This window comes from Crinia signifera, chromosome 3 (genome assembly GCF_055691185.1).
Source record: "Crinia signifera chromosome 3, ASM5569118v1, whole genome shotgun sequence".
Taxonomy (NCBI): Eukaryota; Metazoa; Chordata; class Amphibia; order Anura; family Myobatrachidae; genus Crinia; species Crinia signifera.
In genome coordinates this window covers 276,196,527-276,221,526 of record NC_139219.1, presented here as the reverse complement: position 1 = coordinate 276,221,526, position 25,000 = coordinate 276,196,527, and the positions used below count along the sequence as shown (strand labels likewise).

The following is a 25,000-nucleotide window of genomic DNA, read 5'->3' as shown; positions in this document are numbered from 1 at the left end:
TCCTTCGAGCCGGAATTGAACCAGCGACCTAAGGATTTCTACACCAATCATCTCTACAGTCCTCCTCTCTACCAGCTGACTAATTAATAATTTCTATTCAGTGTGGCTGCTGAAATTGACTGGTGTCAGTCTTAAGGAGGGGAAGAGAATGTGTGTAAGAAAAAGAGAAAACAAGCTGGCATCCAAAAGATTTTGATGCGCTAACAAACATGGATTTCTAGTCCATCGCCTTAACCACTCGGCCACGACTACTGCTTAAGCCTTGCTGTATTTTCACAATAGATTTTCTATGGATTGAGCTGCCTGCACTGAGAAATTGAGGATGTATTGTATTGACCCAAACACACCCAAAACTTCATTCTCCTTTACATTTGATGCGCTAATGGCCTGAACTCGCTATGGGCATCACAGGTTTCAAGTTTTTAAAAACTTGCAGAAAAGAGAAAACTTAAGGCGTTCGTAGTCGGCAGGATTTGAACCTGCACGGGGAGACCCCAATGGATTTCTAGTCCATCGCCTTAACCACTCGGCCACGACTACTGAATAAACCATGTCCTAGTTTCACAATAGATTGTCTATGGATTGAGATGCCTGCAGTCAGAAAGTGAGGATGTATTATATTGACCCAAATACACCCAAAACTTCATTCTCCTTACATTTTGCCCCGAAAAACGATTGCAAGACCAAGGGAGCTTGCCGAAATTGCTCAGTTGGGAGAGCGTTAGACTGAAGATCTAAAGGTCCCTGGTTCGATCCCGGGTTTCGGCATTGTGGAAGATAATATTTTTCGACATAAAATGCAATTTTGCAACAAAAAGCTTACGTTTTCAGGCTTCAAACTTTAAAATCATATTTACAAAAACATTTTTACAAAAATCACTTTGCCACAACCACTGCTTATGTCTCTCAGTAGCCAACTCCAGTCCTCGAGAGCTACCAACAATTCCCATCTTCCAGACAACCTAGCTGCTGCACAGGTGCACTCATTACTCACTAACACATTTTAAAAGATCCACAGGTGGAGCTAATTACTTCACTTGTGATTCTGTGAGGTGAGCTGGAAAACATTAACTGTTGGTAGCTCTCGAGGACTGGAGTTGGCTACCCCAGACTTAGAGAATGCTTTATACTCTGTATATTTTGAGTTTGTAAATTGCCAAAAATTGCTATCTGAGCAAAAAATAAAAACAACTCCTTCGAGCCGGAATTGAACCAGCGACCTAAGGATTTCTACACCAATCATCTCTACAGTCCTCCGCTCTACCAGCTGACTAATTAATAATTTCTATTCAGTGTGGCTGCTGAAATTGACTGGTGTCAGTCTTAAGGAGGGGAAGAGAATGTGTGTAAGAAAAAGAGAAAACAAGCTGGTATCCAAAAGATTTTGATGCGCTAACAAACATGGATTTCTAGTCCATCGCCTTAACCACTCGGCCACGACTACTGCTTAAGCCTTGCTGTATTTTCACAATAGATTGTCTATGGATTGAGCTGCCTGCACTGAGAAATTGAGGATGTATTGTATTGACCCAAACACACCCAAAACTTCATTCTCCTTTACATTTGATGCGCTAATGGCCTGAACTCGCTATGGGCATCACAGGTTTCAAGTTTTTAAAAACTTGCAGAAAAGAGAAAACTAAAGGCGTTCGTAGTCGGCAGGATTTGAACCTGCGCGCGGAGACCCCAATGGATTTCTAGTCCATCGCCTTAACCACTCGGCCACGACTACTGAATAAACCATGTCCTAGTTTCACAATAGATTGTCTATGGATTGAGATGCCTGCAGTCAGAAAGTGAGGATGTATTATATTGACCCAAATACACCCAAAACTTCATTCTCCTTACATTTTGCCCCGAAAAACGATTGCAAGACCAAGGGAGCTTGCCGAAATAGCTCAGTTGGGAGAGCGTTAGACTGAAGATCTAAAGGTCCCTGGTTCGATCCCGGGTTTCGGCATTGTGGAAGATAATATTTTTCGACATAAAATGCAATTTTGCAACAAAAAGCTTACGTTTTCAGGCTTCAAACTTTAAAATCATATTTACAAAAACATTTTTACAAAAATCACTTTGCCACAACCACTGCTTATGTCTCTCAGTAGCCAACTCCAGTCCTCGAGAGCTACCAACAGTTCCCATCTTCCAGACAACCTAGCTGCTGCACAGGTGCACTCATTACTCACTAACACATTTTAAAAGATCCACAGGTGGAGCTAATTACTTCACTTGTGATTCTGTGAGGTGAGCTGGAAAACATTAACTGTTGGTAGCTCTCGAGGACTGGAGTTGGCTACCCCAGACTTAGAGAATGCTTTATACTCTGTATATTTTGAGTTTGTAAATTGCCAAAAATTGCTATCTGAGCAAAAAATAAAAACAACTCCTTCAAGCCGGAATTGAACCAGCGACCTAAGGATTTCTACACCAATCATCTCTACAGTCCTCCGCTCTACCAGCTGAGCTATCGAAGGATGCTGTAGGTTCTCAAATATGTTATTATATGCTCTTTAATATAGCTTTAAATGTTTAGCTAAATGAGTGTTCTAGGAATAATGTGAATATTCTATTGTTTATAACCATTTGACAACCTTTGTTTAAAATTGGGCTTTGAAAATTAATTTCTAATTAATAATTTCTATTCAGTGTGGCTGCTGAAATTGACTGGTGTCAGTCTTAAGGAGGGGAAGAGAATGTGTGTAAGAAAAAGAGAAAACAAGCTGGCATCCCAAAGATTTTGATGCGCTAACAAACATGGATTTCTAGTCCATCGCCTTAACCAATCGGCCACGACTACTGCTTAAGCCTTGCTGTATTTTCATAATAGATTGTCTATGGATTGAGCTGCCTGCACTGAGAAATTGAAGATCTAAAGGTACCTGGTTCGATCCCGGGTTTCGGCATTGTGGAAGATAATATTTTTCGACATAAAATGCAATTTTGCAACAAAAAGCTTACGTTTTCAGGCTTCAAACTTTAAAATCATATTTACAAAAACATTTTTACAAAAATCACTTTGCCACAACCACTGCTTATGTCTCTCAGTAGCCAACTCCAGTCCTCGAGAGCTACCAACAGTTCCCATCTTCCAGACAACCTAGCTGCTGCACAGGTGCACTCATTACTCACTAACACATTTTAAAAGATCCACAGGTGGAGCTAATTACTTCACTTGTGATTCTGTGAGGTGAGCTGGAAAACATTAACTGTTGGTAGCTCTCGAGGACTGGAGTTGGCTACCCCAGACTTAGAGAATGCTTTATACTCTGTATATTTTGAGTTTGTAAATTGCCAAAAATTGCTATCTGAGCAAAAAATAAAAACAACTCCTTCGAGCCGGAATTGAACCGGCGACCTAAGGATTTCTACACCAACCATCTCTACAGTCCTCCGCTCTACCAGCTGAGCTATCGAAGGATGCTGTAGGTTCTCAAATATGTTATTATATGCTCTTTATATAGCCTTAAATGTTTAGCTAAATGAGTGTTCTAGGAATAATGTGAATATTCTATTGTTTATAACCATTTGACAACCTTTGTTTAAAATTTGGCTTTGAAAATTAATTTCTAATTAATAATTTCTATTCAGTGTGGCTGCTGAAATTGACTGGCGGGGAAGAGAATGTGTGTAAGAAAAAGAGAAAACAAGCTGGCATCCCAAAGATTTTGATGCACTAACAAACATGGATTTCTAGTCCATCGCCTTAACCACTCGGCCACGACTACTGCTTAAGCCTTGCTGTATTTTCACAATAGATTGTCTATGGATTGAGCTGCCTGCACTGAGAAATTGAGGATGTATTGTATTGACCCAAACACACCCAAAACTTCATTCTCCTTTACATTTGATGCGCTAATGGCCTGAACTCGCTATGGGCATCACAGGTTTCAAGTTTTTAAAAACTTGCAGAAAAGAGAAAACTTAAGGCGTTCGTAGTCGGCAGGATTTGAACCTGCGCGGGGAGACCCCAATGGATTTCAAGTCCATCGCCTTAACCACTCGGCCACGACTACTGAATAAACCATGTTCTAGTTTCACAATAGATTGTCTATGGATTGAGATGCCTGCATTCAGAAAGTGAGGATGTATTATATTGACCCAAATACATCCAAAACTTCATTATCCTTACATTTTGCCCCGAAAAACGATTGCAAGACCAACACCAAGGGAGCTTGCCGAAATAGCTCAGTTGGGAGAGCAATAGTCTGAAGATCTAAAGGTCCCTGCTTCGATCTCGGGTTTCGGCATTGTGGAAGATAATATTTTTTGACATAAAAATGCAATTTTGCAACAAAAAGCTTACGTTTTCAGGCTTCAAACTTTAAAATCATATTTACAAAAACATTTTTACAAAAATCACTTTGCCACAACCACTGCTTATGTCTCTCAGTAGCCAACTCCAGTCCTCGAGAGCTACCAACAGTTCCCATCTTCCAGACAACCTAGCTGCTGCACAGGTGCACTCATTACTCACTAACACATTTTAAAAGATCCACAGGTGGAGCTAATTACTTCACTTGTGATTCTGTGAGGTGAGCTGAAAAACATTAACTGTTGGTAGCTCTCGAGGACTGGAGTTGGCTACCCCAGACTTAGAGAATGCTTTATACTCTGTATATTTTGAGTTTGTAAATTGCCAAAAATTGCTATCTGAGCAAAAAATAAAAACAACTCCTTCGAGCCGGAATTGAACCAGCGACCTAAGGATTTCTACACCAATCATCTCTACAGTCCTCCGCTCTACCAGCTGAGCTATCGAAGGATGCTGTAGGTTCTCAAATATGTTATTATATGCTCTTTATATAGCTTTAAATGTTTAGCTAAATGAGTGTTCTAGGAATAATGTGAATATTCTATTGTTTATAACCATTTGACAACCTTTGTTTAAAATTTGGCTTTGAAAATTAATTTCTAATTAATAATTTCTATTCAGTGTGGCTGCTGAAATTGACTGGCGGGGAAGAGAATGTGTGTAAGAAAAAGAGAAAACAAGCTGGCATCCCAAAGATTTTGATGCACTAACAAACATGGATTTCTAGTCCATCGCCTTAACCACTCGGCCACGACTACTGCTTAAGCCTTGCTGTATTTTCACAATAGATTGTCTATGGATTGAGCTGCCTGCACTGAGAAATTGAGGATGTATTGTATTGACCCAAACACACCCAAAACTTCATTCTCCTTTACATTTGATGCGCTAATGGCCTGAACTCGCTATGGGCATCACAGGTTTCAAGTTTTTAAAAACTTGCAGAAAAGAGAAAACTTAAGGCGTTCGTAGTCGGCAGGATTTGAACCTGCGCGGGGAGACCCCAATGGATTTCAAGTCCATCGCCTTAACCACTCGGCCACGACTACTGAATAAACCATGTTCTAGTTTCACAATAGATTGTCTATGGATTGAGATGCCTGCATTCAGAAAGTGAGGATTTATTATATTGACCCAAATAAATCCAAAACTTCATTCTCCTTACATTTTGCCCCGAAAAACGATTGCAAGACCAAGACCAAGGGAGCTTGCCGAAATAGCTCAGTTGGGAGAGCAATAGTCTGAAGATCTAAAGGTCCCTGCTTCGATCTCGGGTTTCGGCATTGTGGAAGATAATATTTTTCGACATAAAAATGCAATTTTGCAACAAAAAGCTTACGTTTTCAGGCTTCAAACTTTAAAATCATATTTACAAAAACATTTTTACAAAAATCACTTTGCCACAACCACTGCTTATGTCTCTCAGTAGCCAACTCCAGTCCTCGAGAGCTACCAACAGTTCCCATCTTCCAGACAACCTAGCTGCTGCACAGGTGCACTCATTACTCACTAACACATTTTAAAAGATCCACAGGTGGAGCTAATTACTTCACTTGTGATTCTGTGAGGTGAGCTGAAAAACATTAACTGTTGGTAGCTCTCGAGGACTGGAGTTGGCTACCCCAGACTTAGAGAATGCTTTATACTCTGTATATTTTGAGTTTGTAAATTGCCAAAAATTGCTATCTGAGCAAAAAATAAAAACAACTCCTTCGAGCCGGAATTGAACCAGCGACCTAAGGATTTCTACACCAATCATCTCTACAGTCCTCCGCTCTACCAGCTGAGCTATCGAAGGATGCTGTAGGTTCTCAAATATGTTATTATATGCTCTTTATATAGCTTTAAATGTTTAGCTAAATGAGTGTTCTAGGAATAATGTGAATATTCTATTGTTTATAACCATTTGACAACCTTTGTTTAAAATTTGGCTTTGAAAATTAATTTCTAATTAATAATTTCTATTCAGTGTGGCTGCTGAAATTGACTGGTGGGGAAGAGAATGTGTGTAAGAAAAAGAGAAAACAAGCTGGCATCCCAAAGATTTTGATGCACTAACAAACATGGATTTCTAGTCCATCGCCTTAACCACTCGGCCACGACTACTGCTTAAGCCTTGCTGTATTTTCACAATAGATTGTCTATGGATTGAGCTGCCTGCACTGAGAAATTGAGGATGTATTGTATTGACCCAAACACACCCAAAACTTCATTCTCCTTTACATTTGATGCGCTAATGGCCTGAACTCGCTATGGGCATCACAGGTTTCAAGTTTTTAAAAACTTGCAGAAAAGAGAAAACTTAAGGCGTTCGTAGTCGGCAGGATTTGAACCTGCGCGGGGAGACCCCAATGGATTTCAAGTCCATCGCCTTAACCACTCGGCCACGACTACTGAATAAACCATGTCCTAGTTTCACAATAGATTGTCTATGGATTGAGATGCCTGCAGTCAGAAAGTGAGGGTGTATTATATTGACCCAAATACACCCAAAACTTCATTCTCCTTACATTTTGCCCCGAAAAACGATTGCAAGACCAAGGGAGCTTGCCAAAATAGCTCAGTTGGGAGAGCAATAGGCTGAAGATCTAAAGGTCCCTGCTTCGATCCTGGGTTTCGGCATTGTGGAAGATAATATTTTTCGACATAAAATGCAATTTTGCAACAAAAAGTTTACGTTTTCAGGCTTCAAACTTTAAAATCATATTTACAAAAACATTTTTACAAAAATCACTTTGCCACAACCACTGCTTATGTCTCTCAGTAGCCAACTCCAGTCCTCGAGAGCTACCAACAGTTCCCATCTTCCAGACAACCTAGCTGCTGCACAGGTGCACTCATTACTCACTAACACATTTTAAAAGATCCACAGGTGGAGCTAATTACTTCACTTGTGATTCTGTGAGGTGAGCTGAAAAACATTAACTGTTGGTAGCTCTCGAGGACTGGAGTTGGCTACCCCAGACTTAGAGAATGCTTTATACTCTGTATATTTTGAGTTTGTAAATTGCCAAAAATTGCTATCTGAGCAAAAAATAAAAACAACTCCTTCAGTGTGGCTGCTGAAATTGACTGGTGGGGAAGAGAATGTGTGTAAGAAAAAGAGAAAACAAGCTGGCATCCCAAAGATTTTTATGCACTAACAAACATGGATTTCTAGTCCATCGCCTTAACCACTCGGCCACGACTACTGCTTAAACCTTGCTGTATTTTCACAATAGATTGTCTATGGATTGAGCTGCCTGCACTGAGAAATTGAGGATGTATTGTATTGACCCAAACAAACCCAAAACTTCATTCTCCTTTACATTTGATGCGCTAATGGCCTGAACTCGCTATGGGCATCACAGGTTTCAAGTTTTTAAAAACTTGCAGAAAAGAGAAAACTTAAGGCGTTCGTAGTCGGCAGGATTTGAACCTGCGCGGGGAGACCCCAATGGATTTCAAGTCCATCGCCTTAACCACTCGGCCACGACTACTGAATAAATCACTTCCTAGTTTCACAATAGATTGTCTATGGATTGAGATGGCTGCAGTCAGAAAGTGAGGATGTATTATATTGACCCAAATACACCCAAAACTTCATTCTCCTTACATTTTGCCCCGAGAAACGATAGCAAGATCAAGGGAGCTTGCCGAAATAGCTCAGTTGGGAGAGCAATAGACTGAAGATCTAAAGGTCCCTGCTTCGATCCCGGGTTTCGGCATTGTGGAAGATAATATTTTTCGACATAAAATGCAATTTTGCAACAAAAAGCTTACGTTTTCAGGCTTCAAACTTTAAAATCATATTTACAAAAACATTTTTACAAAAATCACTTTGCCACAACCACTGCTTATGTCTCTCAGTAGCCAACTCCAGTCCTCGAGAGCTACCAACAGTTCCCATCTTCCAGACAACCTAGCTGCTGCACAGGTGCACTCATTACTCACTAACACATTTTAAAAGATCCACAGGTGGAGCTAATTACTTCACTTGTGATTCTGTGAGGTGAGCTGAAAAACATTAACTGTTGGTAGCTCTCGAGGACTGGAGTTGGCTACCCCAGACTTAGAGAATGCTTTATACTCTGTATATTTTGAGTTCGTAAATTGCCAAAAATTGCTATCTGAGCAAAAAATAAAAACAACTCCTTCGAGCCGGAATTGAACCAGCGACCTAAGGATTTCTACACCAACCATCTCTACAGTCCTCCGCTCTACCAGCTGAGCTATCGAAGGATGCTGTAGGTTCTCAAATATGTTATTATATGCTCTTTATATAGCCTTAAATGTTTAGCTAAATGAGTGTTCTAGGAATAATGTGAATATTCTATTGTTTATAACCATTTGACAACCTTTGTTTAAAATTTGGCTTTGAAAATTAATTTCTAATTAATAATTTCTATTCAGTGTGGCTGCTGAAATTGACTGGTGGGGAAGAGAATGTGTGTAAGAAAAAGAGAAAACAAGCTGGCATCCCAAAGATTTTGATGCACTAACAAACATGGATTTCTAGTCCATCGCCTTAACCACTCGGCCACGACTACTGCTTAAGCCTTGCTGTATTTTCACAATAGATTGTCTATGGATTGAGCTGCCTGCACTGAGAAATTGAGGATGTATTGTATTGACCCAAACACACCCAAAACTTCATTCTCCTTTACATTTGATGCGCTAATGGCCTGAACTCGCTATGGGCATCACAGGTTTCAAGTTTTTAAAAACTTGCAGAAAAGAGAAAACTTAAGGCGTTCATAGTCGGCAGGATTTGAACCTGCGCGGGGAGACCCCAATGGATTTCAAGTCCATCGGCTTAACCACTCGGCCACGACTACTGAATAAACCATGTTCTAGTTTCACAATAGATTGTCTATGGATTGAGATGCCTGCATTCAGAAAGTGAGGATGTATTATATTGACCCAAATACATCCAAAACTTCATTCTCCTTACATTTTGCCCCGAAAAACGATTGCAAGACCAAGACCAAGGGAGCTTGCCGAAATAGCTCAGTTGGGAGAGCAATAGTCTGAAGATCTAAAGGTCCCTGCTTCGATCTCGGGTTTCGGCATTGTGGAAGATAATATTTTTCGACATAAAAATGCAATTTTGCAACAAAAAGCTTACGTTTTCAGGCTTCAAACTTTAAAATCATATTTACAAAAACATTTTTACAAAAATCACTTTGCCACAACCACTGCTTATGTCTCTCAGTAGCCAACTCCAGTCCTCGAGAGCTACCAACAGTTCCCATCTTCCAGACAACCTAGCTGCTGCACAGGTGCACTCATTACTCACTAACACATTTTAAAAGATCCACAGGTGGAGCTAATTACTTCACTTGTGATTCTGTGAGGTGAGCTGAAAAACATTAACTGTTGGTAGCTCTCGAGGACTGGAGTTGGCTACCCCAGACTTAGAGAATGCTTTATACTCTGTATATTTTGAGTTTGTAAATTGCCAAAAATTGCTATCTGAGCAAAAAATAAAAACAACTCCTTCGAGCCGGAATTGAACCAGCGACCTAAGGATTTCTACACCAATCATCTCTACAGTCCTCCGCTCTACCAGCTGAGCTATCGAAGGATGCTGTAGGTTCTCAAATATGTTATTATATGCTCTTTATATAGCTTTAAATGTTTAGCTAAATGAGTGTTCTAGAAATAATGTGAATATTCTATTGTTTATAACCATTTGACAACCTTTGTTTAAAATTTGGCGTTGAAAATTAATTTCTAATTAATAATTTCTATTCAGTGTGGCTGCTGAAATTGACTGGTGGGGAAGAGAATGTGTGTTAGAAAAAGAGAAAACAAGCTGGCATCCCAAAGATTTTGATGCACTAACAAACATGGATTTCTAGTCCATCGCCTTAACCACTCGGCCACGACTACTGCTTAAGCCTTGCTGTATTTTCACAATAGATTGTCTATGGATTGAGCTGCCTGCACTGAGAAATTGAGGATGTATTGTATTGACCCAAACACACCCAAAACTTCATTCTCCTTTACATTTGATGCGCTAATGGCCTGAACTCGCTATGGGCATCACAGGTTTCAAGTTTTTAAAAACTTGCAGAAAAGAGAAAACTTAAGGCGTTCGTAGTCGGCAGGATTTGAACCTGCACGGGGAGACCCCAATAGATTTCAAGTCCATCGCCTTAACCACTCGGCCACGACTACTGAATAAACCATGTTCTAGTTTCACAATAGATTGTCTATGGATTGAGATGCCTGCATTCAGAAAGTGAGGATGTATTATATTGACCCAAATACACCCAAAACTTCATTCTCCTTACATTTTGCCCCGAAAAACGATTGCAAGACCAAGACCAAGGGAGCTTGCCGAAATAGCTCAGTTGGGAGAGCAATAGTCTGAAGATCTAAAGGTCCCTGCTTCGATCTCGGGTTTCGGCATTGTGGAAGATAATATTTTTCGACATAAAAATGCAATTTTGCAACAAAAAGCTTAAGTTTTCAGGCTTCAAACTTTAAAATCATATTTACAAAAACATTTTTACAAAAATCACTTTGCCACAACCACTGCTTATGTCTCTCAGTAGCCAACTCCAGTCCTCGAGAGCTACCAACAGTTCCCATCTTCCAGACAACCTAGCTGCTGCACAGGTGCACTCATTACTCACTAACACATTTTAAAAGATCCACAGGTGGAGCTAATTACTTCACTTGTGATTCTGTGAGGTGAGCTGAAAAACATTAACTGTTGGTAGCTCTCGAGGACTGGAGTTGGCTACCCCAGACTTAGAGAATGCTTTATACTCTGTATATTTTGAGTTTGTAAATTGCCAAAAATTGCTATCTGAGCAAAAAATAAAAACAACTCCTTCGAGCCGGAATTGAACCAGCGACCTAAGGATTTCTACACCAATCATCTCTACAGTCCTCCGCTCTACAAGCTGAGCTATCGAAGGATGCTGTAGGTTCTCAAATATGTTATTATATGCTCTTTATATAGCTTTAAATGTTTAGCTAAATGAGTGTTCTAGGAATAATGTGAATATTCTATTGTTTATAACCATTTGAAAACCTTTGTTTAAAATTTGGCTTTGAAAATTAATTTCTAATTAATAATTTCTATTCAGTGTGGCTGCTGAAATTGACTGGTGGGGAAGAGAATGTGTGTAAGAAAAAGAGAAAACAAGCTGGCATCCCAAAGATTTTGATGCACTAACAAACATGGATTTCTAGTCCATCGCCTTAAGCATTCGGCCACGACTACTGCTTAAGCCTTGCTGTATTTTCACAATAGATTGTCTATGGATTGAGCTGCCTGCACTGAGAAATTGAGGATGTATTGTATTGACCCAAACACACCCAAAACTTCATTCTCCTTTACATTTGATGCGCTAATGGCCTGAACTCGCTATGGGCATCACAGGTTTCAAGTTTTTAAAAACTTGCAGAAAAGAGAAAACTTAAGGCGTTCGTAGTCGGCAGGATTTGAACCTGCGCGGGGAGACCCCAATGGATTTCAAGTCCATCGCCTTAACCACTCGGCCACGACTACTGAATAAACCATGTCCTAGTTTCACAATAGATTGTCTATGGATTGAGATGCCTGCAGTCAGAAAGTGAGGATGTATTATATTGACCCAAATACACCCAAAACTTCATTCTCCTTACATTTTGCCCCGAAAAACGATTGCAAGACCAAGGGAGCTTGCCGAAATAGCTCAGTTGGGAGAGCAATAGACTGAAGATCTAAAGGTCCCTGCTTCGATCCCGGGTTTCGGCATTGTGGAAGATAATATTTTTCGACATAAAATGCAATTTTGCAACAAAAAGCTTACGTTTTCAGGCTTCAAACTTTAAAATCATATTTACAAAAACATTTTTACAAAAATCACTTTGCCACAACCACTGCTTATGTCTCTCAGTAGCCAACTCCAGTCCTCGAGAGCTACCAACAGTTCCCATCTTCCAGACAACCTAGCTGCTGCACAGGTGCACTCATTACTCACTAACACATTTTAAAAGATCCACAGGTGGAGCTAATTACTTCACTTGTGATTCTGTGAGGTGAGCTGAAAAACATTAACTGTTGGTAGCTCTCGAGGACTGGAGTTGGCTACCCCAGACTTAGAGAATGCTTTATACTCTGTATATTTTGAGTTTGTAAATTGCCAAAAATTGCTATCTGAGCAAAAAATAAAAACAACTCCTTCAGGGTGGCTGCTGAAATTGACTGGTGGGGAAGAGAATGTGAGTAAAAAAAAGAGAAAACAAGCTGGCATCCCAAAGATTTTGATGCACTAACAAACATGGATTTCTAGTCCATCGCCTTAACCACTCGGCCACGACTACTGCTTAATCCTTGCTGTATTTTCACAATAGATTGTCTATGGATTGAGCTGCCTGCACTGAGAAATTGAGGATGTATTGTATTGACCCAAACACACCCAAAACTTCATTCTCCTTTACATTTGATGCGCTAATGGCCTGAACTCGCTATGGGCATCACAGGTTTCAAGTTTTTAAAAACTTGCAGAAAAGAGAAAACTTAAGGCGCTCGTAGTCGGCAGGATTTGAACCTGCGCGGGGAGACCCCAATGGATTTCAAGTCCATCGCCTTAACCACTCGGCCACGACTACTGAATAAACCATGTTCTAGTTTCACAATAGATTGTCTATGGATTGAGATGCCTGCAGTCAGAAAGTGAGGATGTATTATATTGACCCAAATACACCCAAAACTTCATTCTCCTTACATTTTGCCCCGAAAAACGATTGTAAGACCAAGGGAGCTTGCCGAAATAGCTCAGTTGGGAGAGCAATAGACTGAAGATCTAAAGGTCCCTGCTTCGATCCCGGGTTTCGGCATTGTGGAAGATAATATTTTTCGACATAAAATGCAATTTTGCAACAAAAAGCTTACGTTTTCAGGCTTCAAACTTTAAAATCATATTTACAAAAACATTTTTACAAAAATCACTTTGCCAAAACCACTGCTTATGTCTCTCAGTAGCCAACTCCAGTCCTCGAGAGCTACCAACAGTTCCCATCTTCCAGACAACCTAGCTGCTGCACAGGTGCACTCATTACTCACTAACACATTTTAAAAGATCCACAGGTGGAGCTAATTACTTCACTTGTGATTCTGTGAGGTGAGCTGAAAAACATTAACTGTTGGTAGCTCTCGAGGACTGGAGTTGGCTACCCCAGACTTAGAGAATGCTTTATACTCTGTATATTTTGAGTTTGTAAATTGCCAAAAATTGCTATCTTAGCAAAAAATAAAAACAACTCCTTCAGTGTGGCTGCTGAAATTGACTGGTGGGGAAGAGAATGTGTGTAAGAAAAAGAGAAATCAAGCTGGCATCCCAAAGATTTTGATGCACTAACAAACATGGATTTCTAGTCCATCGCCTTAACCACTCGGCCACGACTACTGCTTAAGCCTTGCTGTATTTTCACAATAGATTGTCTATGGATTGAGCTGCCTGCACTGAGAAATTGAGGATGTATTGTATTGACCCAAACACACCCAAAACTTCATTCTCCTTTACATTTGATGCGCTAATGGCCTGAACTCGCTATGGGCATCACAGGTTTCAAGCTTTTAAAAACTTGCAGAAAAGAGAAAACTTAAAGCGTTCGTAGTCGGCAGGGTTTGAACCTGCGCGGGGAGACCCCAATGGATTTCAAGTCCATCACCTTAACCACTCGGCCACGACTACTGAATAAACCATGTCCTAGTTTCACATTAGATTGTCTATGGATTGAGATGCCTGCAGTCAGAAAGTGAGGATGTATTATATTGACCCAAATACACCCAAAACTTCATTCTCCTTACATTTTGCCCCGAGAAACGATAGCAAGACCAAGGGAGCTTGCCGAAATAGCTCAGTTGGGAGAGCAATAGACTGAAGATCTAAAGGTCCCTGCTTCGATCCCGGGTTTCGGCATTGTGGAAGATAATATTTTTCGACATAAAATGCAATTTTGCAACAAAAAGCTTACGTTTTCAGGCTTCAAACTTTAAAATCATATTTACAAAAACATTTTTACAAAAATCACTTTGCCACAACCACTGCTTATGTCTCTCAGTAGCCAACTCCAGTCCTCGAGAGCTACCAACAGTTCCCATCTTCCAGACAACCTAGCTGCTGCACAGGTGCACTCATTACTCACTAACACATTTTAAAAGATCCACAGGTGGAGCTAATTACTTCACTTGTGATTCTGTGAGGTGAGCTGAAAAACATTAACTGTTGGTAGCTCTCGAGGACTGGAGTTGGCTACCCCAGACTTAGAGAATGCTTTATACTCTGTATATTTTGAGTTTGTAAATTGCCAAAAATTGCTATCTGAGCAAAAAATAAAAACAACTCCTTCAGGGTGGCTGCTGAAATTGACTGGTGGGGAAGAGAATGTGTGTAAGAAAAAGAGAAAACAAGCTGGCATCCCAAAGATTTTGATGCACTAACAAACATGGATTTCTAGTCCATCGCCTTAACCACTCGGCCACGACTACTGCTTAAGCCTTGCTGTATTTTCACAATAGATTGTCTATGGATTGAGCTGCCTGCACTGAGAAATTGAGGATGTATTGTATTGACCCAAACACACCCAAAACTTCATTCTCCTTTACATTTGATGCGCTAATGGCCTGAACTCGCTATGGGCATCACAGGTTTCAAGTTTTTAAAAACTTGCAGAAAAGAGAAAACTTAAGGCGTTCGTAGTCGGCAGGATTTGAACCTGCGCGGGGAGACCCCAATGGATTTCAAGTCCATCGCCTTAACCACTCGGCCACGACTACTGAATAAACCATGTCCTAGTTTCACAATAGATTGTCTATGGATTGAGATGCCTGCAGTCAGAAAGTGAGGATGTATTATATTGACCCAAATACACCCAAAACTTCATTCTCCTTACATTTTGCCCCGAAAAACGATTGCAAGACCAAGGGAGCTTGCCGAAATAGCTCAGTTGGGAGAGCAATAGACTGAAGATCTAAAGGTCCCTGCTTCGATCCCGGGTTTCGGCATTGTGGAAGATAATATTTTTCGACATAAAATGCAATTTTGCAACAAAAAGCTTACGTTTTCAGGCTTCAAACTTTAAAATCATATTTACAAAAACATTTTTACAAAAATCACTTTGCCACAACCACTGCTTATGTCTCTCAGTAGCCAACTCCAGTCCTCGAGAGCTACCAACAGTTCCCATCTTCCAGACAACCTAGCTGCTGCACAGGTGCACTCATTACTCACTAACACATTTTAAAAGATCCACAGGTGGAGCTAATTACTTCACTTGTGATTCTGTGAGGTGAGCTGAAAAACATTAACTGTTGGTAGCTCTCGAGGACTGGAGTTGGCTACCCCAGACTTAGAGAATGCTTTATACTCTGTATATTTTGAGTTTGTAAATTGCCAAAAATTGCTATCTTAGCAAAAAATAAAAACAACTCCTTCAGTGTGGCTGCTGAAATTGACTGGTGGGGAAGAGAATGTGTGTAAGAAAAAGAGAAATCAAGCTGGCATCCCAAAGATTTTGATGCACTAACAAACATGGATTTCTAGTCCATCGCCTTAACCACTCGGCCACGACTACTGCTTAAGCCTTGCTGTATTTTCACAATAGATTGTCTATGGATTGAGCTGCCTGCACTGAGAAATTGAGGATGTATTGTATTGACCCAAACACACCCAAAACTTCATTCTCCTTTACATTTGATGCGCTTATGGCCTGAACTCGCTATGGGCATCACAGGTTTCAAGTTTTTAAAAACTTGCAGAAAAGAGAAAACTTAAGGCGTTCGTAGTCGGCAGGGTTTGAACCTGCGCGGGGAGACCCCAATGGATTTCAAGTCCATCGCCTTAACCACTCGGCCACGACTACTGAATAAACCATGTCCTAGTTTCACATTAGATTGTCTATGGATTGAGATGCCTGCAGTCAGAAAGTGAGGATGTATTATATTGACCCAAATACACCCAAAACTTCATTCTCCTTACATTTTGCCCCGAGAAACGATAGCAAGACCAAGGGAGCTTGCCGAAATAGCTCAGTTGGGAGAGCAATAGACTGAAGATCTAAAGGTCCCTGCTTCGATCCCGGGTTTCGGCATTGTGGAAGATAATATTTTTCGACATAAAATGCAATTTTGCAACAAAAAGCTTACGTTTTCAGGCTTCAAACTTTAAAATCATATTTACAAAAACATTTTTACAAAAATCACTTTGCCACAACCACTGCTTATGTCTCTCAGTAGCCAACTCCAGTCCTCGAGAGCTACCAACAGTTCCCATCTTCCAGACAACCTAGCTGCTGCACAGGTGCACTCATTACTCACTAACACATTTTAAAAGATCCACAGGTGGAGCTAATTACTTCACTTGTGATTCTGTGAGGTGAGCTGAAAAACATTAACTGTTGGTAGCTCTCGAGGACTGGAGTTGGCTACCCCAGACTTAGAGAATGCTTTATACTCTGTATATTTTGAGTTTGTAAATTGCCAAAAATTGCTATCTGAGCAAAAAATAAAAACAACTCCTTCAGGGTGGCTGCTGAAATTGACTGGTGGGGAAGAGAATGTGTGTAAGAAAAAGAGAAAACAAGCTGGCATCCCAAAGATTTTGATGCACTAACAAACATGGATTTCTAGTCCATCGCCTTAACCACTCGGCCACGACTACTGCTTAAGCCTTGCTGTATTTTCACAATAGATTGTCTATGGATTGAGCTGCCTGCACTGAGAAATTGAGGATGTATTGTATTGACCCAAACACACCCAAAACTTCATTCTCCTTTACATTTGATGCGCTAATGGCCTGAACTCGCTATGGGCATCACAGGTTTCAAGTTTTTAAAAACTTGCAGAAAAGAGAAAACTTAAGGCGTTCGTAGTCGGCAGGATTTGAACCTGCGCGGGGAGACCCCAATGGATTTCAAGTCCATCGCCTTAATCACTCGGCCACGACTACTGAATAAACCATGCCCTAGTTTCACAATAGATTGTCTATGGATTGAGATGCCTGCAGTCAGAAAGTGAGGATGTATTATATTGACCCAAATACACCCAAAACTTCATTCTCCTTACATTTTGCCCCGAAAAACGATTGCAAGACCAAGGGAGCTTGCCGAAATAGCTCAGTTGGGAGAGCAATAGACTGAAGATCTAAAGGTCCCTGCTTCGATCCCGGGTTTCGGCATTGTGGAAGATAATATTTTTCGACATAAAATGCAATTTTGCAACAAAAAGCTTACGTTTTCAGGCTTCAAACTTTAAAATCATATTTACAAAAACATTTTTACAAAAATCACTTTGCCACAACCACTGCTTATGTCTCTCAGTAGCCAACTCCAGTCCTCGAGAGCTACCAACAGTTCCCATCTTCCAGACAACCTAGCTGCTGCACAGGTGCACTCATTACTCACTAACACATTTTAAAAGATCCACAGGTGGAGCTAATTACTTCACTTGTGATTCTGTGAGGTGAGCTGAAAAACATTAACTGTTGGTAGCTCTCGAGGACTGGAGTTGGCTACCCCAGACTTAGAGAATGCTTTATATTCTGTATATTTTGAGTTCGTAAATTGCCAAAAATTGCTATCTGAGCAAAAAATAAAAACAGCTCCTTCGAGCCGGAATTGAACCAGCGACCTAAGGATTTCTACACCAACCATCTCTACAGTCCTCCGCTCTACCAGCTGAGCTATCGAAGGATGCTGTAGGTTTTCAAATATGTTATTATATGCTCTTTATATAGCCTTAAATGTTTAGCTAAATGAGTGTTCTAGGAATAATGTGAATATTCTATTGTTTATAACCATTTGACAACCTTTGTTTAAAATTTGGCTTTAAAAATTAATTTCTATTTAATAATTTCTATTCAGTGTGGCTGCTGAAATTGACTGGTGGGGAAGAGAATGTGTGTAAGAAAAAGAGAAAACAAGCTGGCATCCCAAAGATTTTGATGCACTAACAAACATGGATTTCTAGGCCATCGCCTTAACCACTCGGCCACGACTACTGCTTAAGCCTTGCTGTATTTTCACAATAGATTGTCTATGGATTGAGCTGCCTGCACTGAGAAATTGAGGATGTATTGTATTGACCCAAACACACCCAAAACTTCATTCTCCTTTACATTTGATGCGCTAATGGCCTGAACTCGCTATGGGCATCACAGGTTTCAAGTTTTTAAAAACTTGCAGAAAAGAGAAAACTTAAGGCGTTCATAGTCGGCAGGATTTGAACCTGCGCGGGGAGACCCCAATGGATTTCAAGTCCATCTCCTTAACCACTCGGCCACGACTACTGAATAAACCATGTTCTAGTTTCACAATAGATTGTCTATGGATTGAGATGCCTGCATTCAGAAAGTGAGGATGTATTATATTGACCCAAATACATCCAAAACTTCATTCTCCTTACATTTTACCCCGAAAAACGATTGCAAGACCAAGACCAAGGGAGCTTGCCGAAATAGCTCGGTTGGGAGAGCAATAGTCTGAAGATCTAAAGGTCCCTGCTTCGATCTCGGGTTTCGGCATTGTGGAAGATAATATTTTTCGACATAAAAATGCAATTTTGCAACAAAAAGCTTACGTTTTCAGGCTTCAAACTTTAAAATCATATTTACAAAAACATTTTTACAAAAATCACTTTGCCACAACCACTGCTTATGTCTCTCAGTAGCCAACTCCAGTCCTCGAGAGCTACCAACAGTTCCCATCTTCCAGACAACCTAGCTGCTGCACAGGTGCACTCATTACTCACTAACACATTTTAAAAGATCCACAGGTGGAGCTAATTACTTCACTTGTGATTCTGTGAGGTGAGCTGAAAAACATTACCTGTTGGTAGCTCTCGAGGACTGGAGTTGGCTACCCCAGACTTAGAGAATGCTTTATACTCTGTATATTTTGAGTTTGTAAATTGCCAAAAATTGCTATCTGAGCAAAAAATAAAAACAACTCCTTCGAGCCGGAATTGAACCAGCGACCTAAGGATTTCTACACCAATCATCTCTACAGTCCTCCGCTCTACCAGCTGAGCTATCGAAGGATGCTGTAGGTTCTCAAATATGTTATTATATGCTCTTTATATAGCTTTAAATGTTTAGCTAAATGAGTGTTCTAGGAATAATGTGAATATTCTATTGTTTATAACCATTTGACAACCTTTGTTTAAAATTTGGCTTTGAAAATTAATTTCTAATTAATAATTTCTATTCAGTGTGGCTGCTGAAATTGACTGGTGGGGAAGAGAATGTGTGTAAGAAAAAGAGAAAACAAGCTGGCATCCCAAAGATTTTGATGCACTAACAAACATGGATTTCTAGTCCATCGCCGTAACCACTCGGCCACGACTACTGCTTAAGCCTTGCTGTATTTTCACAATAGATTGTCTATGGATTGAGCTGCCTGCACTGAGAAATTGAGGATGTATTGTATTGACCCAAACACACCCAAAACTTCATTCTCCTTTACATTTGATGCGCTAATGGCCTGAACTCGCTATGGGCATCACAGGTTTCAAGTTTTTAAAAACTTGCAGAAAAGAGAAAACTTAAGGCGTTCGTAGTCGGCAGGATTTGAACCTGCGCGGGGAGACCCCAATGGATTTCAAGTCCATCGCCTTAACCACTCGGCCATGACTACTGAATAAACCATGCCCTAGTTTCACAATAGATTGTCTATGGATTGAGATGCCTGCAGTCAGAAAGTGAGGATGTATTATATTGACCCAAATACACCCAAAACTTCATTCTCCTTACATTTTGCCCCGAAAAACGATTGCAAGACCAAGGGAGCTTGCCGAAATAGCTCAGTTGGGAGAGCAATAGACTGAAGATCTAAAGGTCCCTGCTTCGATCCCGGGTTTCGGCATTGTGGAAGATAATATTTTTCGACATAAAATGCAATTTTGCAACAAAAAGCTTACGTTTTCAGGCTTCAAACTTTAAAATCATATTTACAAAAACATTTTTACAAAAATCACTTTGCCACAACCACTGCTTATGTCTCTCAGTAGCCAACTCCAGTCCTCGAGAGCTACCAACAGTTCCTATCTTCCAGACAACCTAGCTGCTGCACAGGTGCACTCATTACTCACTAACACATTTTAAAAGATCCACAGGTGGAGCTAATTACTTCACTTGTGATTCTGTGAGGTGAGCTGAAAAACATTAACTGTTGGTAGCTCTCGAGGACTGGAGTTGGCTACCCCAGACTTAGAGAATGCTTTATACTCTGTATATTTTGAGTTTGTAAATTGCCAAAAATTGCTATCTGAGCAAAAAATAAAAACAACTCCTTCAGTGTGGCTGCTGAAATTGACTGGTGGGGAAGAGAATGTGTGTAAGAAAAAGAGAAAACAAGGTGGCATCCCAGAGATTTTGATGCACTAACAAACATGGATTTCTAGTCCATCGCCTTAACCACTCGGCCACGACTACTGCTTAAACCTTGCTGTATTTTCACAATAGATTGTCTATGGATTGAGCTGCCTGCACAGAGAAATTTAGGATGTATTGTATTGACCCAAACACACCCAAAACTTCATTCTCCTTTACATTTGATGCGCTAATGGCCTGAACTCGCTATGGGCATCACAGGTTTCAAGTTTTTAAAAACTTGCAGAAAAGAGAAAACTTAAGGCGTTCGTAGTCGGCAGGATTTGAACCTTCGCGGGGAGACCCCAATGGATTTCAAGTCCATCGCCTTAACCACTCGGCCACGACTACTGAATAAACCACGTCCTAGTTTCACAATAGATTGTCTATGGATTGAGATGCCTGCAGTCAGAAAGTGAGGATGTATTATATTGACCCAAATACACCCAAAACTTCATTCTCCTTACATTTTGCCCCGAAAAACGATAGCAAGAACAAGGGAGCTTGCCGAAATAGCTCAGTTGGGAGAGCAATAGACTGAAGATCTAAAGGTCCCTGCTTCGATCCCGGTTTTCGGCATTGTGGAAGATAATATTTTTCGACATAAAATGCAATTTTGCAACAAAAAGCTTACGTTTTCAGGCTTCAAACTTTAAAATCATATTTACAAAAACATTTTTACAAAAATCACTTTGCCACAACCACTGCTTATGTCTCTCAGTAGCCAACTCCAGTCCTCGAGAGCTACCAACAGTTCCCATCTTCCAGACAACCTAGCTGCTGCACAGGTGCACTCATTACTCACTAACACATTTTAAAAGATCCACAGGTGGAGCTAATTACTTCACTTGTGATTCTGTGAGGTGAGCTGAAAAACATTAACTGCTGGTAGCTCTCGAGGACTGGAGTTGGCTACCCCAGACTTAGAGAATGCTTTATACTCTGTATATTTTGAGTTTGTAAATTGCCAAAAATTGCTATCTGAGCAAAAAATAAAAACAACTCCTTCAGTGTGGCTGCTGAAATTGACTGGTGGGGAAGAGAATGTGTGTAAGAAAAAGAGAAATCAAGCTGGCATCCCAAAGATTTTGATGCACTAACAAACATGGATTTCTAGTCCATCGCCTTAACCACTCGGCCACGACTACTGCTTAAGCCTTGCTGTATTTTCACAATAGATTGTCTATGGATTAAGCTGCCTGCACTGAGAAATTGAGGATGTATTGTATTGACCCAAACACACCCAAAACTTCATTCTCCTTTACATTTGATGCGCTAATGGCCTGAACTCGCTATGGGCATCACAGGTTTCAAGTTTTTAAAAACTTGCAGAAAAGAGAAAACTTAAGGCGTTCGTAGTCGGCAGGGTTTGAACCTGCGCGGGGAGACCCCAATGGATTTCAAGTCCATCGCCTTAACCACTCGGCCACGACTACTGAATAAACCATGTCCTAGTTTCACATTAGATTGTCTATGGATTGAGATGCCTGCAGTCAGAAAGTGAGGATGTATTATATTGACCCAAATACACCCAAAACTTCATTCTCCTTACATTTTGCCCCGAGAAACGATAGCAAGACCAAGGGAGCTTGCCGAAATAGCTCAGTTGGGAGAGCAATAGACTGAAGATCTAAAGGTCCCTGCTTCGATCCCGGGTTTCGGCATTGTGGAAGATAATATTTTTCGACATAAAATGCAATTTTGCAACAAAAAGCTTACGTTTTCAGGCTTCAAACTTTAAAATCATATTTACAAAAACATTTTTACAAAAATCACTTTGCCACAACCACTGCTTATGTCTCTCAGTAGCCAACTCCAGTCCTCGAGAGCTACCAACAGTTCCCATCTTCCAGACAACCTAGCTGCTGCACAGGTGCACTCATTACTCACTAACACATTTTAAAAGATCCACAGGTGGAGCTAATTACTTCACTTGTGATTCTGTGAGGTGAGCTGAAAAACATTAACTGTTGGTAGCTCTCGAGGACTGGAGTTGGCTACCCCAGACTTAGAGAATGCTTTATACTCTGTATATTTTGAGTTTGTAAATTGCCAAAAATTGCTATCTTAGCAAAAAATAAAAACAACTCCTTCGAGCCGGAATTGAACCAGCGACCTAAGGATTTCTACACCAATCATCTCTACAGGCCTCCGCTCTACCAGCTGAGCTATCGAAGGATGCTGTAGGTTCTCAAATATGTTATTATATGCTCTTTATATAGCTTTAAATGTTTAGCTAAATGAGTGTTCTAGGAATAATGTGAATATTCTATTGTTTATAACCATTTGACAACCTTTGTTTAAAATTTGGCTTTGAAAATTAATTTCTAATTAATAATTTCTATTCAGTGTGGCTGCTGAAATTGACTGGTGGGGAAGAGAATGTGTGTAAGAAAAAGAGAAAACAAGCTGGCATCCCAAAGATTTTGATGCACTAACAAACATGGATTTCTAGTCCATCGCCTTAACCACTCGGCCACGACTACTGCTTAAGCCTTGCTGTATTTTCACAATAGATTGTCTATGGATTGAGCTGCCTGCACTGAGAAATTGAGGATGTATTGTATTGACCCAAACACACCCAAAACTTCATTCTCCTTTACATTTGATGCGCTAATGGCCTGAACTCGCTATGGGCATCACAGGTTTCAAGTTTTTAAAAACTTGCAGAAAAGAGAAAACTTAAGGCGTTCGTAGTCGGCAGGATTTGAACCTGCGCGGGGAGACCCCAATAGATTTCAAGTCCATCGCCTTAACCACTCGGCCACAACTACTGAATAAACCATGTCCTAGTTTCACATTAGATTGTCTATGGATTGAGATGCTTGCAGTCAGAAAGTGAGGATGTATTATATTGACCCAAATACACCCAAAACTTCATTCTCCTTACATTTTGCCCCGAGAAACGATAGCAAGACCAAGGGAGCTTGCCGAAATAGCTCAGTTGGGAGAGCAATAGACTGAAGATCTAAAGGTCCCTGCTTCGATCCCGGGTTTCGGCATTGTGGAAGATAATATTTTTCGACATAAAATGCAATTTTGCAACAAAAAGCTTACGTTTTCAGGCTTCAAACTTTAAAATCATATTTACAAAAACATTTTTACAAAAATCACTTTGCCACAACCACTGCTTATGTCTCTCAGTAGCCAACTCCAGTCCTCGAGAGCTACCAACAGTTCCCATCTTCCAGACAAACTAGCTGCTGCACAGGTGCACTCATTACTCACTAACACATTTTAAAAGATCCACAGGTGGAGCTAATTACTTCACTTGTGATTCTGTGAGGTGAGCTGAAAAACATTAACTGTTGGTAGCTCTCGAGGACTGGAGTTGGCTACCCCAGACTTAGAGAATGCTTTATACTCTGTATATTTTGAGTTTGTAAATTGCCAAAAATTGCTATCTGAGCAAAAAATAAAAACAACTCCTTCAGTGTGGCTGCTGAAATTGACTGGTGGGGAAGAGAATGTGTGTAAGAAAAAGAGAAAACAAGCTGGCATCCCAGAGATTTTGATGCACTAACAAACATGGATTTCTAGTCCATCGCCTTAACCACTCGGCCACGACTACTGCTTAAACCTTGCTGTATTTTCACAATAGATTGTCTATGGATTGAGCTGCCTGCACTGAGAAATTGAGGATGTATTGTATTGACCCAAACACACCCAAAACTTCATTCTCCTTTACATTTGATGCGCTAATGGCCTGAACTCGCTATGGGCATCACAGGTTTCAAGTTTTTAAAAACTTGCAGAAAAGAGAAAACTTAAGGCGTTCGTAGTCGGCAGGATTTGAACCTTCGCGGGGAGACCCCAATGGATTTCAAGTCCATCGCCTTAACCACTCGGCCACGACTACTGAATAAACCACGTCCTAGTTTCACAATAGATTGTCTATGGATTGAGATGCCTGCAGTCAGAAAGTGAGGATGTATTATATTGACCCAAATACACCCAAAACTTCATTCTCCTTACATTTTGCCCCGAAAAACGATAGCAAGAACAAGGGAGCTTGCCGAAATAGCTCAGTTGGGAGAGCAATAGACTGAAGATCTAAAGGTCCCTGCTTCGATCCCGGGTTTCGGCATTGTGGAAGATAATATTTTTCGACATAAAATGCAATTTTGCAACAAAAAGCTTACGTTTTCAGGCTTCAAACTTTAAAATCATATTTACAAAAACATTTTTACAAAAATCACTTTGCCACAACCACTGCTTATGTCTCTCAGTAGCCAACTCCAGTCCTCGAGAGCTACCAACAGTTCCCATCTTCCAGACAACCTAGCTGCTGCACAGGTGCACTCATTACTCACTAACACATTTTAAAAGATCCACAGGTGGA

The 25,000-nt window shown here is 40.5% G+C and overlaps 32 non-coding genes across 32 annotated transcripts; 2 read left to right on the top strand and 30 right to left on the bottom strand.

Annotated features, from left to right (window-relative positions):
- Positions 1-458: 458 nt before the first annotated feature.
- On the bottom strand, positions 459-540 carry TRNAS-AGA (transfer RNA serine (anticodon AGA)). Its single transcript has one exon. It is a non-coding gene; the product is annotated as a tRNA-Ser (tRNA).
- Positions 541-695: 155 nt separating this feature from the next.
- On the top strand, positions 696-768 carry TRNAF-GAA (transfer RNA phenylalanine (anticodon GAA)). The gene has a single exon. It is a non-coding gene; the product is annotated as a tRNA-Phe (tRNA).
- An 882-nt stretch (positions 769-1,650) lies between these two features.
- Positions 1,651-1,732, bottom strand: TRNAS-AGA (transfer RNA serine (anticodon AGA)). Its single transcript has one exon. It is a non-coding gene; the product is annotated as a tRNA-Ser (tRNA).
- A 155-nt stretch (positions 1,733-1,887) lies between these two features.
- Positions 1,888-1,960, top strand: TRNAF-GAA (transfer RNA phenylalanine (anticodon GAA)). Its single transcript has one exon. It is a non-coding gene; the product is annotated as a tRNA-Phe (tRNA).
- Positions 1,961-2,384: 424 nt separating this feature from the next.
- TRNAY-GUA (transfer RNA tyrosine (anticodon GUA)) lies at positions 2,385-2,474 on the bottom strand. Its single transcript is given in 2 exon segments — positions 2,385-2,420; positions 2,438-2,474. It is a non-coding gene; the product is annotated as a tRNA-Tyr (tRNA).
- An 853-nt stretch (positions 2,475-3,327) lies between these two features.
- On the bottom strand, positions 3,328-3,417 carry TRNAY-GUA (transfer RNA tyrosine (anticodon GUA)). Its single transcript is given in 2 exon segments — positions 3,328-3,363; positions 3,381-3,417. It is a non-coding gene; the product is annotated as a tRNA-Tyr (tRNA).
- A 514-nt stretch (positions 3,418-3,931) lies between these two features.
- TRNAS-UGA (transfer RNA serine (anticodon UGA)) lies at positions 3,932-4,013 on the bottom strand. Its single transcript has one exon. It is a non-coding gene; the product is annotated as a tRNA-Ser (tRNA).
- Positions 4,014-4,672: 659 nt separating this feature from the next.
- Positions 4,673-4,762, bottom strand: TRNAY-GUA (transfer RNA tyrosine (anticodon GUA)). The gene is given in 2 exon segments: positions 4,673-4,708; positions 4,726-4,762. It is a non-coding gene; the product is annotated as a tRNA-Tyr (tRNA).
- Positions 4,763-5,276: 514 nt separating this feature from the next.
- On the bottom strand, positions 5,277-5,358 carry TRNAS-UGA (transfer RNA serine (anticodon UGA)). The gene has a single exon. It is a non-coding gene; the product is annotated as a tRNA-Ser (tRNA).
- A 659-nt stretch (positions 5,359-6,017) lies between these two features.
- On the bottom strand, positions 6,018-6,107 carry TRNAY-GUA (transfer RNA tyrosine (anticodon GUA)). The gene is given in 2 exon segments: positions 6,018-6,053; positions 6,071-6,107. It is a non-coding gene; the product is annotated as a tRNA-Tyr (tRNA).
- Positions 6,108-6,621: 514 nt separating this feature from the next.
- Positions 6,622-6,703, bottom strand: TRNAS-UGA (transfer RNA serine (anticodon UGA)). Its single transcript has one exon. It is a non-coding gene; the product is annotated as a tRNA-Ser (tRNA).
- A 1,003-nt stretch (positions 6,704-7,706) lies between these two features.
- On the bottom strand, positions 7,707-7,788 carry TRNAS-UGA (transfer RNA serine (anticodon UGA)). Its single transcript has one exon. It is a non-coding gene; the product is annotated as a tRNA-Ser (tRNA).
- Positions 7,789-8,440: 652 nt separating this feature from the next.
- TRNAY-GUA (transfer RNA tyrosine (anticodon GUA)) lies at positions 8,441-8,530 on the bottom strand. Its single transcript is given in 2 exon segments — positions 8,441-8,476; positions 8,494-8,530. It is a non-coding gene; the product is annotated as a tRNA-Tyr (tRNA).
- A 514-nt stretch (positions 8,531-9,044) lies between these two features.
- Positions 9,045-9,126, bottom strand: TRNAS-UGA (transfer RNA serine (anticodon UGA)). Its single transcript has one exon. It is a non-coding gene; the product is annotated as a tRNA-Ser (tRNA).
- A 659-nt stretch (positions 9,127-9,785) lies between these two features.
- On the bottom strand, positions 9,786-9,875 carry TRNAY-GUA (transfer RNA tyrosine (anticodon GUA)). The gene is given in 2 exon segments: positions 9,786-9,821; positions 9,839-9,875. It is a non-coding gene; the product is annotated as a tRNA-Tyr (tRNA).
- A 514-nt stretch (positions 9,876-10,389) lies between these two features.
- TRNAS-UGA (transfer RNA serine (anticodon UGA)) lies at positions 10,390-10,471 on the bottom strand. The gene has a single exon. It is a non-coding gene; the product is annotated as a tRNA-Ser (tRNA).
- A 659-nt stretch (positions 10,472-11,130) lies between these two features.
- Positions 11,131-11,220, bottom strand: TRNAY-GUA (transfer RNA tyrosine (anticodon GUA)). The gene is given in 2 exon segments: positions 11,131-11,166; positions 11,184-11,220. It is a non-coding gene; the product is annotated as a tRNA-Tyr (tRNA).
- A 514-nt stretch (positions 11,221-11,734) lies between these two features.
- Positions 11,735-11,816, bottom strand: TRNAS-UGA (transfer RNA serine (anticodon UGA)). Its single transcript has one exon. It is a non-coding gene; the product is annotated as a tRNA-Ser (tRNA).
- Positions 11,817-12,819: 1,003 nt separating this feature from the next.
- TRNAS-UGA (transfer RNA serine (anticodon UGA)) lies at positions 12,820-12,901 on the bottom strand. Its single transcript has one exon. It is a non-coding gene; the product is annotated as a tRNA-Ser (tRNA).
- A 1,003-nt stretch (positions 12,902-13,904) lies between these two features.
- On the bottom strand, positions 13,905-13,986 carry TRNAS-UGA (transfer RNA serine (anticodon UGA)). The gene has a single exon. It is a non-coding gene; the product is annotated as a tRNA-Ser (tRNA).
- A 1,003-nt stretch (positions 13,987-14,989) lies between these two features.
- TRNAS-UGA (transfer RNA serine (anticodon UGA)) lies at positions 14,990-15,071 on the bottom strand. Its single transcript has one exon. It is a non-coding gene; the product is annotated as a tRNA-Ser (tRNA).
- Positions 15,072-16,074: 1,003 nt separating this feature from the next.
- TRNAS-UGA (transfer RNA serine (anticodon UGA)) lies at positions 16,075-16,156 on the bottom strand. Its single transcript has one exon. It is a non-coding gene; the product is annotated as a tRNA-Ser (tRNA).
- Positions 16,157-17,159: 1,003 nt separating this feature from the next.
- Positions 17,160-17,241, bottom strand: TRNAS-UGA (transfer RNA serine (anticodon UGA)). The gene has a single exon. It is a non-coding gene; the product is annotated as a tRNA-Ser (tRNA).
- Positions 17,242-17,893: 652 nt separating this feature from the next.
- TRNAY-GUA (transfer RNA tyrosine (anticodon GUA)) lies at positions 17,894-17,983 on the bottom strand. Its single transcript is given in 2 exon segments — positions 17,894-17,929; positions 17,947-17,983. It is a non-coding gene; the product is annotated as a tRNA-Tyr (tRNA).
- A 514-nt stretch (positions 17,984-18,497) lies between these two features.
- On the bottom strand, positions 18,498-18,579 carry TRNAS-UGA (transfer RNA serine (anticodon UGA)). Its single transcript has one exon. It is a non-coding gene; the product is annotated as a tRNA-Ser (tRNA).
- A 659-nt stretch (positions 18,580-19,238) lies between these two features.
- TRNAY-GUA (transfer RNA tyrosine (anticodon GUA)) lies at positions 19,239-19,328 on the bottom strand. Its single transcript is given in 2 exon segments — positions 19,239-19,274; positions 19,292-19,328. It is a non-coding gene; the product is annotated as a tRNA-Tyr (tRNA).
- Positions 19,329-19,842: 514 nt separating this feature from the next.
- TRNAS-UGA (transfer RNA serine (anticodon UGA)) lies at positions 19,843-19,924 on the bottom strand. Its single transcript has one exon. It is a non-coding gene; the product is annotated as a tRNA-Ser (tRNA).
- Positions 19,925-20,927: 1,003 nt separating this feature from the next.
- Positions 20,928-21,009, bottom strand: TRNAS-UGA (transfer RNA serine (anticodon UGA)). The gene has a single exon. It is a non-coding gene; the product is annotated as a tRNA-Ser (tRNA).
- A 1,003-nt stretch (positions 21,010-22,012) lies between these two features.
- TRNAS-UGA (transfer RNA serine (anticodon UGA)) lies at positions 22,013-22,094 on the bottom strand. Its single transcript has one exon. It is a non-coding gene; the product is annotated as a tRNA-Ser (tRNA).
- Positions 22,095-22,746: 652 nt separating this feature from the next.
- On the bottom strand, positions 22,747-22,836 carry TRNAY-GUA (transfer RNA tyrosine (anticodon GUA)). Its single transcript is given in 2 exon segments — positions 22,747-22,782; positions 22,800-22,836. It is a non-coding gene; the product is annotated as a tRNA-Tyr (tRNA).
- Positions 22,837-23,350: 514 nt separating this feature from the next.
- On the bottom strand, positions 23,351-23,432 carry TRNAS-UGA (transfer RNA serine (anticodon UGA)). Its single transcript has one exon. It is a non-coding gene; the product is annotated as a tRNA-Ser (tRNA).
- A 1,003-nt stretch (positions 23,433-24,435) lies between these two features.
- On the bottom strand, positions 24,436-24,517 carry TRNAS-UGA (transfer RNA serine (anticodon UGA)). The gene has a single exon. It is a non-coding gene; the product is annotated as a tRNA-Ser (tRNA).
- Between the last annotated feature and the right edge of the window lie 483 nt (positions 24,518-25,000).